The sequence below is a fragment of the Taudactylus pleione genome, unplaced genomic scaffold (genome assembly GCF_031769625.1).
Source record: "Taudactylus pleione unplaced genomic scaffold, aTauple2 ptg000036l, whole genome shotgun sequence".
In the NCBI taxonomy this organism is placed as follows: Eukaryota; Metazoa; Chordata; class Amphibia; order Anura; family Myobatrachidae; genus Taudactylus; species Taudactylus pleione.
In genome coordinates, this window is record NW_028284438.1 from 9573212 (window position 1) to 9585256 (window position 12045).

At 47.2% G+C, this 12045-nt stretch overlaps 1 protein-coding gene across 4 annotated transcripts in view; it reads left to right on the forward strand.

Annotated features, from left to right (window-relative positions):
• Nucleotides 1–4160: 4160 nt before the first annotated feature.
• The window catches only part of ADAD1 (adenosine deaminase domain containing 1), a 216392-nt gene continuing 208507 nt past the window's right edge, over nucleotides 4161–12045 (forward strand). For 2 of the 4 annotated variants that reach the window (XM_088452237.1, XM_088452241.1), the window contains exon 1: nucleotides 4591–4747. The gene's annotated coding sequence lies outside the window, so the exon portion shown is untranslated. Of the gene's footprint in view, nucleotides 4250–4589; nucleotides 4754–12045 lie in introns of those variants that run through there. The other 2 variants (XM_088452238.1, XM_088452240.1) reach the window with 2 other exon arrangements.

The window sequence follows — 12045 nt, forward strand, 5'->3', positions numbered from 1 at the left end:
AGCAGGGGGCATGAATGGAGCCATGAAGGAATAAAAATGTCCCAAAGGATCTGCCTGGACCTTATAACAAACAAAACACTGTTGTGCTAATAAGTACAGACACAAGTGTAAAAAGGTGAATGAAAAGACCAACCTGCCAGGGACATTTGAAGGACAGGATATAACCATCCATTAAATTGTTTCTAGGAGGCATACTATACTAAGATTTTGAGATTTGACAGAGCACAGAAAAAAAAGAAATGCTCCAAAACCCACCACCCTGCAAACCCACCCAAATAGGTACGCCTAACCTAAACGGCTCTATTAACTAACTACTTGAAAAGAACTGTGGAGAGGAGGAGGGGGGGGGCAATCGCAGTGTTATGCCCTACAGACATGGCACCACCAGCTCAGAAGCACAGGAGCTGCCGCTATCCCCAATTACAGAAATTAAAAGGAATCGCGCACGTCGACTGATCCAACATAACTAGAAAAAAATATTTACAGTGACACAATAATAAAGATAAACAGGGCATATAACCTGTATAGGGCCTCAACAGATTAATCAAATATAGCAGGTAATGTCCAAAGCAATAACAGTAGTAACGGAGGCATATGGAGGTGTACTCCATAAAGAGCTATGTGTTACTGGGTGGGGAAAATGCAGAATAATTGAATAGGTACGGGTGTGAAACCCATAGCTTTACCCCGCGCAGTAAACTCCACACCTAAATGTGCAGAGAAATTAATATTTGGGAGGGGTGAGTCCTAGCTGAACTCTAAATTGCAGTGTAAAAATACAGCTGTCTAGCATTTGTGGGCTACATGCAAAAAAAAATTATATATATATTTGCAATTTTTTTGGTTTGTTTTGCCTCCTTATTTCCTGATTTGCAGCAGTGTATCCACTTTTGGATTTTTTCCTCAGTGTTTCTGGTTTGCAGCAGCTTGTTTACAGGGAAATCTGAAAGATAAGGTATAGTGTTTCCACCTTTTGTTTTTTTCCTGGTCGGATAGAATTACTTTTATCATTTTTTTTTAACTGTAGTTAGTTTTGTTAGCGCTCCTGTTATGTAATTACCACAGGATTTTAAGAAGAAAAACATTTCCAGGGAATTTTTCCTGAGACCAGGAAATCTGAACATATGAAAGTGAAAACACGGTGTGTATCTCTTGCATTGCAACATGGTATATCCAGGTGCAAAGGTTAATTTATTTGCTTTGCTCCCACATTTGAATCATTCCAATACTCTGTATACTTTATATGTCAGTAGAGACATTATCATGGAATATCATTAATTTACTGCAAAATTGCTTGATCAGAAAAAAATCGGAAATAGTATACCTTCTACAGCACTTACCCTCCCACCAAATATAGGTAAACAGCTTTGAGGAATTAAGCTGGGCTCAGAAGCGGACCGGAAAAAAAAAATATGCATTAAAAAAAAAATCTAAAAAAATAATTTTATTTTGGGTATAACTTCTTAATTTCTCTTCAACCAAAAATGTCAAGCCTGCTATCTGTCTCATGCTGTTGCTGACAATTGCCAATTTATGAGGATATTTATTCTCTCAATCTTTTAGCTAACAAATACCGGGTGTGGTAGAATATGTCGACATTCAGGATGTTGACATGTTCGGGATGTCAACATGTCAACATTAATATTACGATAGGTAAGTATGCCAAACTCTAACCCTAATTGCTTGCTGACCTAAGCCTACAATCGTCCACAAATCGTCTGTCAACATTCATAATGTAAAAGTGTAATGTTGACATTCAGACCTTGTTGACATTCTGAATGTACTGTATACCGACATACCATTATACGAGGTGATAACCTCGTCTTGTGGCAGAACCTTTTTGGCAGCAGAAATAAGGCTCTAATTCTTGTCTCCTGCATATTTCTCTCTCTCTTGTACTGGCATACCCATAATTATTCTTCCCAGAGCTGTAACTAGACTTTTTGGTGCCCTGTGCCATAAAGAGCATTGGCGCCCCCCTCATTTTTCAAAGGGACATAATGCACCCAAAAAAGGGCCATGGCTTCATGGGGAAGGGCCAGGAGATGCTGGGGATGAAATAAGAGGAAGCCACAAGCAAGAATGATAATAAACAGAAATCTGACAGGCCCAAACAGCGCCCCCTGACCTGTGGTGCCCTGTGCGATGGCACCGGCCGCACTACCCTAGCTACGGCCCTGATTCTTCCTCTATATATCATTGGCCATTTGGTGAATGGTTGAGGTGCTCATTAGGTGACAATGGCACTAAAAGGGAGGGAAAAACTTCTATTCCTCCCATATATTTCCTTACTGACTTTTTTCAGTTACTGCACTCCACAAACCTGGATTACATGAGAAAGCACCTAATGAAATGTTACCCTGGGCTTTCTCATACAGTCTAAAGGTGTGTACACACTGGGCGATAAAGTGGACGACTAAACGATAACGATATTGTTTAGTCGTTCACTATATCGTCCATTATTTACACCAAAATAATGCGTATTCACGCAGGTCGTTTGTCTTTATCGTTCATCTGGCAAACATGCAGGCCAATCTGACGATATAGTCAGGTTGCTGCATGTTGGGGAATGGGGGAGAGAGCCCGTCGCTGAACGTTATCGTTAATGATATCGTTCAGCGGGTGTGCTCAATGTCATGAACGACATTGAGCACACCCTGCCGGGGACACACTAGACCACAGGTTCTCAAACTCGGTCCTCAGGACCCTAAACAGTGCATGTTTTCCAGGTCTCCTCAGAATCCCAAGTGAAATAATTAGCTCCACCTGGGGATCTTTTAAAATGTGTCAGTGAGAATTAACTACACCTGTGCACCTGCTAGGAGACCTATATAATGTGACCTGTGGGGGGGGGGTCCTGAGGACTGAGTTTGAGAACCACTGCACTAGACAATATCGCTCATGGAGCATATAGTCTAGTGCAGTGGTTCTCAAACTTGGTTCTCAGGACCCCACACAGGTCACGTTTTCCAGGTCACCCAGCAGGAGCACAGGTGTATTCATTAATCACTGACACATTTTAAAAGATCCACAGGTGGAGATAATTATTTAACTGATTCTGTGAGGAAACCTGCAAAACATGCACTGTTTGGGGTCCTGAGGACCGAGTTTGAGTCTAGTGTGTACGCACCTTAACACATAAGTTCTCAAACTATGTCCTCAGGATCCCAAACAGTGCATGTTTCCACTTTCCAGGTCTCCTCACTGGTCTAATGGATGTGGTTTAGTCAGTATAGGAATAATTTTTTTACATACTTTACTTTTATAGTACTTTGTTGCGTTACTGAACAATATATTTACCTTCATGTTTCACATATAACAAATACAATGTTAGGTTTTAAAAAAACTATTTTAGGCTAAAACCACAATAAATCAACGATGCATTGTCACAATTCCCTGATCCCCAGACGCCAGAGTCAGGCATCGGTGAAATCCAACATTGAATTTCCCATATTATAACAAGTATATTTTTAAATCTTCAATTAATATTTATATTTTATAAATGTAAAGAATGAGCCTTCAGGCTTTGTAGTATAATGATATTATTCAATATCATGTACTTTTTTTTTTTTTTAAAGTATGATACATTTTTCAATGCTACAATTTGAGAAGAGCATCGCTTGGATTGGAGGGATAGTCTAAAAAGTCCTGATCTTGCACAATAAACCCTACACTAGGTAATGTCAATTACTTGGACAGAAAATATTGAAAAATAAAATCCATATATTTTTCGCTTGAAAGCCATACAGAAACGTGGTTAATGACTAAATTGCCCAACAAGCCTTATCAGTTGACATCATTGAATGCCAGTGGTTCCCAAACTCTATGCTGCAGCACACTGGATCACTGCAGTGCACTGGAAGGAGGACACATTTCTGTCTGTAGCCATAGGCCAGTATTGCATTGCCATTTACACAGGATGAACTACATAATGTACAGCTGTGCATGCCTTCCTGATCCTCCCCTGTTCAGCTTCCTACATGAGGAGTCACGGCAGACCTTAATTTAAGTAGAACAGTATTTCTCAATCCTGGTCCTTATGGAACCCTACCAGTGCATGTTTTCCAGATCATCTAGCTTGAGCACAGGTGTGTTAATTGACAGATGGTACTAATTATTTCTATGGATACCCAACACACACAGTTAAGGTTCTATGATATCCGAGTTGGAGAAACACTGAAGTAGAGTATGTAATAGGATACAGCTGGGAAGCTACTGCAGACACTTCAGGGCGCTGTGATCTGAGAAGGTATGATGGGAGTCACTGATGTATGCATTATTTAAAATGACATTCCCCAAACAATACAGATCTGACCCATGTCATCATGAAGGACACTGTCTCCTGTTTATCAGTGACTCTAGGACCTGATTGCCTTGACAAATTAATAATAAATGTAAATGATTATCACATTAGTTAATAAAATTAACCAATAACATCCACAGTAAATACAGGGTCAGTGACATATCTTAGAGTAAATTCGCCACATACACTTCTGCTGTTCTAACTAGCTTCAAAATACACTGGAGCATCCAGCCAGGGAATAGGGACTACTTTTCTTTCCTATGAACTAGAAGGCGGCGGCGCAGCAGACAGTGACCGCGTGGAGCATATTTATCACTCCTGACTATGTCATGCGTCGCGTCACGTGTGCAGTTTCCTTGCAGTGATTGGACGGGACGCTGAGCAGCTCTGTCCTGTTGCCATTGTGCCAAGGAGGAGCGGCCGCTGTCTGGAACTGCGGGAACGGTAATGGTGTGTGCTGCGCAGGGGACGGGAGCGCACGCTGTCTGGTGGCAAAGGCCCCTCACTGCTGATGTGTTTGTTCCGGGCTGCCCAGCTGCTGCTAAGCTACAAGTTCCGCTTAGAGCTGGGCACCCTACCTCCATCAAACATGTGCTCCATGGCTGACCGGTGTGTGTGCCGTAGTATCGTGACGGTGTCTGGCTGTGATAGTAAATGTAATGGGAAGACAAGGAGCCAGCGTTATGCAATTAGTGGGGGGACTGGTAGGCCTGTGTTCTGTCTGGTCCATCGTTATACCTGTAATTGGCAAGGTTAGTAGCTGTAAAATATAGCACGTCTATGCAGTGTAGTAGACTAATAAAAGAAACAAAAACAATCAGTACTTTTCACTATATATCGCATTGGTTTGATGTGGATATATAGCTTTAAGTAGCCATTCTTGCATCCTTACCTTCACGTTGATCCGGTATCCAGGGGTCCGACGGTCCTGTATATGGCTGTGGTCCAGGATGAGTAGCCAGGTGGCAAAAGGCAGGTCCTTCATGCGCTGGCAGCTGAGCTCAGGGGAGGCTGTAGTGGCGGAGCCAGCGCTGGGTGCCGTACAGAAGACAGGGCGGTAAGCTACTTCCCTGCCCGTTTCGCACTGCAGTTCAAATTACGCTATTCTGAGATGGCAAATCTGAACACAATGAAGCGGGGAGCAGAGCTTTCCGGGGGTCTATTCATGTATACAATTAAATGGCTACCGGTAATTACCACTATATATCACATCATATCCATACGATATAGTAGTGTTACGTAGCCATTCATGATGGTCCTCCGAGATATTGTGATCTCGGCAAACGGGAACTATTTGTGCATGTGCCATCCACCATGGGGAGCGGGGGTGGCAGCATGGTGGTGGGGCGGGCAGTGGTTTGGGCAAAGCAATCCGCGGGGAGTCGGTAGTGTGCGTGTATAGAATATACACGCACAAGACGCAATGGGGGTGGTGGCAGAGCGAGCCGGCCGCGATAGTGTAGAGGCAGCGGTATGAAGTGGTTCGGCCAGCATATGCCAGGTCACTTATATGTACACTGTGGAAAACCTCTCCATCAGGGAGCAGGGGCAGAGTTTTTCTCTGTCCCTTTCTCCCTGGGCCCCTCTGACTGCTTTAGCAACATGGGGCAGGGAGACAGCTGTCTTCCCTGCTCTTCTCCCCTCAGGAGGCTCATTACGCCATCCTGAGATGCAGAAAAAAAATTTAAATGCTTCTATCATTCGCTCTCCCTATACTAGTGTATCGAGAAGCGATCCTGACACAGAACTGGGGCACCGCTGGAGAAATCTCAGATTTCTCCAAGGTAGTCCCTTCTATGAAGTGGAGAAAGCAATGAAAAGCGCTTTTATCAATGATAAAGGGCTTTTACTGCTACATGAATACCCTTCCATTCTTTGATGAATGGCACTCTCCATATTTAAGTACTGTATGGTGATGCGATTCAGCCACGGAGCCCGCTGGAGAAGTATAGAACGTCTCCATGGTAACCCGTGCTGTGAATAGCACCAAGCAGAGAAAAGCCCTGTTTACCGCAAACCAGGCTTTTCTTTGCTCCATGAATAGACCCCTAGGGCTCTAGTCATAAAGGATGTTGAAAGAGAATTGTTACTTTTCGCTATATATCGCATCAGTTCGAAGGCGCACGAGCCAGGTTACCACAGTTTGTGGCGGCAGGGGGTCTTGTGGTGCATAGGGGGCGCGCAGATCGAGTCAGGCATGCGGGCATTCTGCTGTGATCTGGCATATGCATATTGTCGGGTCACCTCACTAATTTATAGCGATAGCAAGTCGGCAGCAGGCTGTAAGTAGAGTGAAATGAACCGGCATATGCCATATGCTCTTCTCCCCTCAGGCAGCACATTACGCCATCCTGAGATGGCGAAAAATAAATTTTAGAACTGAAACAAAAAGCTAAGCGTGTGGGATCGAGCTTAGCCCCAGCTGTGCTGCTAAGCCCTGATCACTCCTTGATTGGCCCCACTGCCCGCCTTTTGCCACTGCAATATTGACCATCGATGGGTGCAAACTATTGATCTTTCTCAAATCGATCGTTTAATTGCATAAATGTTAACCATAAATAGTTAACCCACTGATGGACATCCCTGTTTAAAAAGACTAGATCCTCACTTAGGGGGTCATTCAGACCCGGTCGCAAGCGCTCGCAACCGGGTCGATGTTTCCCCACTGGGCATGCGCACGTCGGAGCTGGCTCCGACATGCGCGAGACCCGGCCAGTGATAGGCGCTCCGTCGCTCGGGGTCTCGCACCAAAGGTGGCGTGTTGTTGATGGTGAGTGACAGCACGCCCCGTTTGGGAGGCGGGCAGGGGGCGTGGCCTGCGAAACGGAGGCGTTCCCAACGGAACGCTTGCCGTTTGGGGGCGGCCCCACTGACGTCAGCAATGATGCCAGTGGAGAACTTCCTGCTCGATCAGAGCAGGAAGCTCCCTGGGGCTTGCGAGTGCCGAAACCTAACCTTGGGGTCGCAAGCCCCGCTGGTTGCGATGGTCTTGACCATCACCCTGGTCGGTCGCTAGAGCTGTGGGTGGTAACCCACAGCTTAGCGATCGACCAAGAGGCGGCACTACAAGATGCAAGCGGCCACCCTCATTCAGAGCGACCGCTTGCATCTAACGACCGCCTCTGAATGAGGTGCTTAATTTCCACACATACCCAGAAAAGCTAGATCTACATTAAGTTTATACTCTCAGAAATGCCGGTTTCATACAAACAATATTTAAAATCTGGATCTATACAAGCTATATTGATAGTTGATCATCACACACGCCTAGAAAAGCCAAATCCACTAATTTCACAAACAACTGTATAATACATAGCAGGAAAGATGCCCGTATCACAGTGAGCTATAAAGAAGAACTTTGCAGTAGAACGGGCACAACCATTCCCAGTTCCGTGTCAGCGCAGGTATGGAGGTTGCCTTGGTGCATGGTTAGGAGTAGGGATGGCCATCAGTGAACTGTCCATTGATAGTTCCATCAGTGATTACCATTGATGATACATAACCAGCTATCGTGATCCATCGATGGTTTGCACCTTCTCGATAGCCAAAGCTGCTGAGGGGTTACAGCGGTATGGGAGCCAATCAGAAGTGGGGGCAGGGCTTAGTGGGGCGGATCTAAGCTCCATGTAGCCTGGGGGGAAGGAATAAATCAGTTTCTACTCAATCCATACGAAGTGGTCCAACACCAGTTGCTTGACCATTTTTTTAAAAAATTCATTTTTTTGTACGTTTTCTCCCTTAAATGCCAATAGTTCAAAACCACTAATAATTTAAATGGTGACCATCTTTAAATCATGGCAAATGGCAATTTCTATTGCAGGGTCCATAGGGTATCCACAGGGATACCTTGAGGTATAGGCGATGGCTCTGCCGTCGGGCACCACATAGTTAAACTTTCGGTCCCAGGAAGCACCGATGCCTCCTCTCCTATACCCAGGCCAAGGCTTACTCTGTTTCGTGGTTGCCCAGCCGGAGATCGGGTCACCGCACAGAGGGGCTGCTCTGACAACCCCTGAAGAATTTCTAGAGTGGCTAAACGGACAGTCCAGTGGACGTCTGTGATACCACTCCGACACTCCACCGGCGCCGACCACCGGTACGGATCCGGGGAACTCGGCGGGCACCTGGGGGGTCCAGCTAGCAGGGAACCCCCAGGGGGCCTGGGACTGTGGCCGGACTTCACAGGGGACATTGAGGTAAGCAGCGGGCGTCTGCGGTAGGCGCACGCTGACATACAGTCCTTATTTTTTCCCCAGTGTTGGGGGTTCCCTGGGGATGGTCTGCTTGTGGGGCCAGGTACTAACCTGCGCTGCCACTGAACCTCTTGGATAGGGGGCTGGAGCGGCGCAAAATCACACTCCAGCATCCTAGAGGTTAAATGCATGCCAGGGGAGCGCGCTTCCCTCTTCAGCACAGGCGGCGCCTCCCCTGCTGCACACAAACTGCTTTATTCATTGAGTTCAGCGGGCTATCCCAGTGTTACTCTCCCAGGCCCGCCCACCCTGAGTTCTCCGGCGGCCATCTTTTTTGTGCAATACGCTGGTCTCTACACGCTGTGCCTGGGTCCCCCTGCATACCTCTCCATTCAGGTCGGTGTATGCAGCACTTTTTCCTAGTAGACATAGATCTATTGGTTGATGATGGCGCTATTGTGCAGGCTGGTTTCTGCTTTATGTGTGACTTATGCTAGTGCTGTGTATCTGATTTCTATTGTCAGACATTTGACTAATCTTCCTCCCTTTTACCTCTCTCAGTACCAGTACTGTCAGGGTGGGAATTACCTCACAGTCAGCACCACTTACTGTGCGGTGGGTCACACTGTTTGACGATTCCCCACAATTTGGCGCCTCTCCCCCAATCGCAAGCACTAAATGTAATGTAAATATTGGTGAGAGTGATGTGTTTCTGGAGGTCTTAGGTACATCTTGCTGTGCCCTTTCCTGTACTCAAACTATGCCAGTGATATCACACCCAGGGGCTCAGGACCCGTGGGATTCCCTGGCCCAGACGGTAAATAATTTGGTGGATCGGTTGTCAGCCCCTCCGGCGTTCCCGCCAATGGGGTTCCAGCAGCAGGCGGTCATCCCGTCCCCCGTTATGGGGGTCCCGGGACTCATGGTGAAATGTCACTCTCAGCAGATGCTTCCCCCTGCGAATCCTGTCTGGGTGAATTCGCTGTCCGCTACGGTGCAGAACCTGACGGACATGTTACATGATCCTCTGCCTAGGCCTGCTAAGAGACTGTTTTTGTCACATCTCATCACACAGTATAATGATGCTGTTGATATATCTGCTGATGAAGGTGAACTCCTGGACGTATCTGAGTCTGAGGGCCTGATTCAGAGCCGGACGCTATTTGCGCTCGCTCGTTCAGAAAAAGGGGCTGGCTATTTAAATTGAGCGCTCACACTTTGCGGTCTGTTGACGCCTCTATGAATGAGCAAACGAAATATGCACTCGCTATTTTGTGAAGACGCCCCCTGGCCGCTCGCATCCTACGTCATCTCCGCTATTTATTTGATTAATCGAGTACATCGAAAGGCATCTGAACTGCTCGCAGTGCTTGTGGTAGGATTTTCCTACCGCAATCATGCGAACAGTTTAGGCTAAGAAACAACCAAGTGACGTGGTCGATGATGCTGCTTTGTTAATTATGCACACCCTTAAAACGCCCGTTTTGGCACGCCTGCGTTCGGATTTCCACTCCCCGTTTTCAAGCACCTTCCCCTGTTACCACCCACAAATGCCTCATTCTGTCACTCAAATTAGCAGGCATTCGCTATTTTGCGAGCACACAATTTTCGACCGCAATGACAATCACATACCCATACGCAAGCGCAGTTGTGCGAACATCGCTCGGAGCGAACGAGCGGCCGCTTACGAGCGGCTCGGAATTAGGCCCTGAGTCCACTCCCAAGGAAGTGGAAGCTAAGTCTGCGATATTTATTCCAGGTCCAATCGGGGCCATGCTAAATCATGGACGACGGCCTGCCTGCAGCTACACCTTCGTGTGCTTACTTTAAGCAAGTTAACGGTAAGGTCGCTATTTTACCCCTATCTGGCCAGTTGGTGGATCATTTAGAGGAAGCGTGGCAGTCTCATGGGAAAATATTTAAATCTCCAAAATGGCTGGCTTATGCATACCCTTTTGCAGATAATAATTTGACTAAATGGGGGTTCCCCCCCCCCAGGTGGATTCTCATGTGACCTGTTTAGTGAAGAGTGCAACTCTGCCTACGCCGTTCATGTCATTTCTAACTGATGCCAAGGACCGTAGGCTGGAGGTGTGTCTCAAGTCCATTTACTCCATTGCTGGAGGGGTCTCCAGACTGGCCATGGCCGTCTGCTGGGTGGCCCGGGCCATGGAGAGTTGGGCGGATGCTTTGGAGGCGTCTTTTCCTCCAGAGGCTTCCAGTGAGCAAATCGTGCTGGTGGGCAATCTCCTAGATTCAGCTGTGTACATTAACGAGGCAGCTTTGGATATTGGCCTACTTACATCAAGGATTTCCGCAGCAGCAATATCTGCTCGTCGCTCCTTGTGGTTACAGTCTGGGAGAGCGGATGCTGAATCCAAAAAGAGATTAGAATGCTTACCTTATAATGGTCAGTTTCTGTTTGGCCCTGATTTGGATGGCAGCCATCTCTGCTTGTCTTCTGTCTGTTCCAGCCCCATCTGGGCCAGGGACCTCGTCCTTTTGGCCTTATCGTCCCCAGGGTAAGCCTAAGGTCAGTCCTTTCCGAGGCCCTCCGGGACCAAAAAGGTTGCTTAACCCAGGAAACGGGCTTGGAGCACCAGGCGTCCAGCCACCAAGCCGGATGACAAACCCTCAGCATGATGGAACGGGCCTCCCCTTGGGGGGTCCCCAGGGTGGGAGGCCGACTTCTACAATATGTCCAGTGCTGGTGTCTGACCACAGCAGACACTTGAGTAAGGGAAGTGGTCTCTCAGGGGTACGCCCTCTCCTTCCGTAGCAGGCCTCCCCATCAATTCTTCACTAAGGGCTTCCCCCTCAGACACGCTCTATGCTCTAGTGAGGGGTCATAGTGCGGTCTCGTTCCCTCTAAGGGGGACGGGTATTATTCCAACCTCTTTCTGGTGCAGAAACCAAAAGGTTCTTACCGTCCTATACTCAACCTAAAGTCCCTAAACAAGTTTCTCAGGTTCAGGATGGAAACCCTACGTTCCATTATTTTGGCTATGGAACCTGGGGATTTTATGGTGTCGCTGGATATTCAGGATGCTTACCTCCATATCCAAATTGCAGCAGCTTATCTACAGTTTCTCCAATTTGCTGTGCTGGATCACCATTACCAGTTTCAAGCTCTGCCGTTTGGCCTCTCTACGGCACAGCAGGTGTTTACCGAGGTAATGACTGTCGTGGCGGCCCACCTGCGCTTACAGGGGGTTCGCCTACTGCCCTACAAGGACGACGTTCTCCGATTGGCTGGGCCTCCAGAGGTGTTTTGCTGCCATCCGCAACTGAAGATATGTGTTGCAGGCTCATGGCTGGCTGATCAATTGTAAGAAGTCCTCCCTCATCCCATCCCAGAGAAGGCTATATCTGGGTGCGCTGTTGGACTCTTCAACAGAGGATCTTCATGACGGAAGAGAAGATATTGGTGTTACAGACAAGGCTTCGCACTTTTCTCCACAGTCGCCGAGTGTCCATTCACTCTGCAATGAGATTACTGGGCTCCATGGTGTCGATATGGTGGAATATGCCCAGTTCCACTCCAGGCCC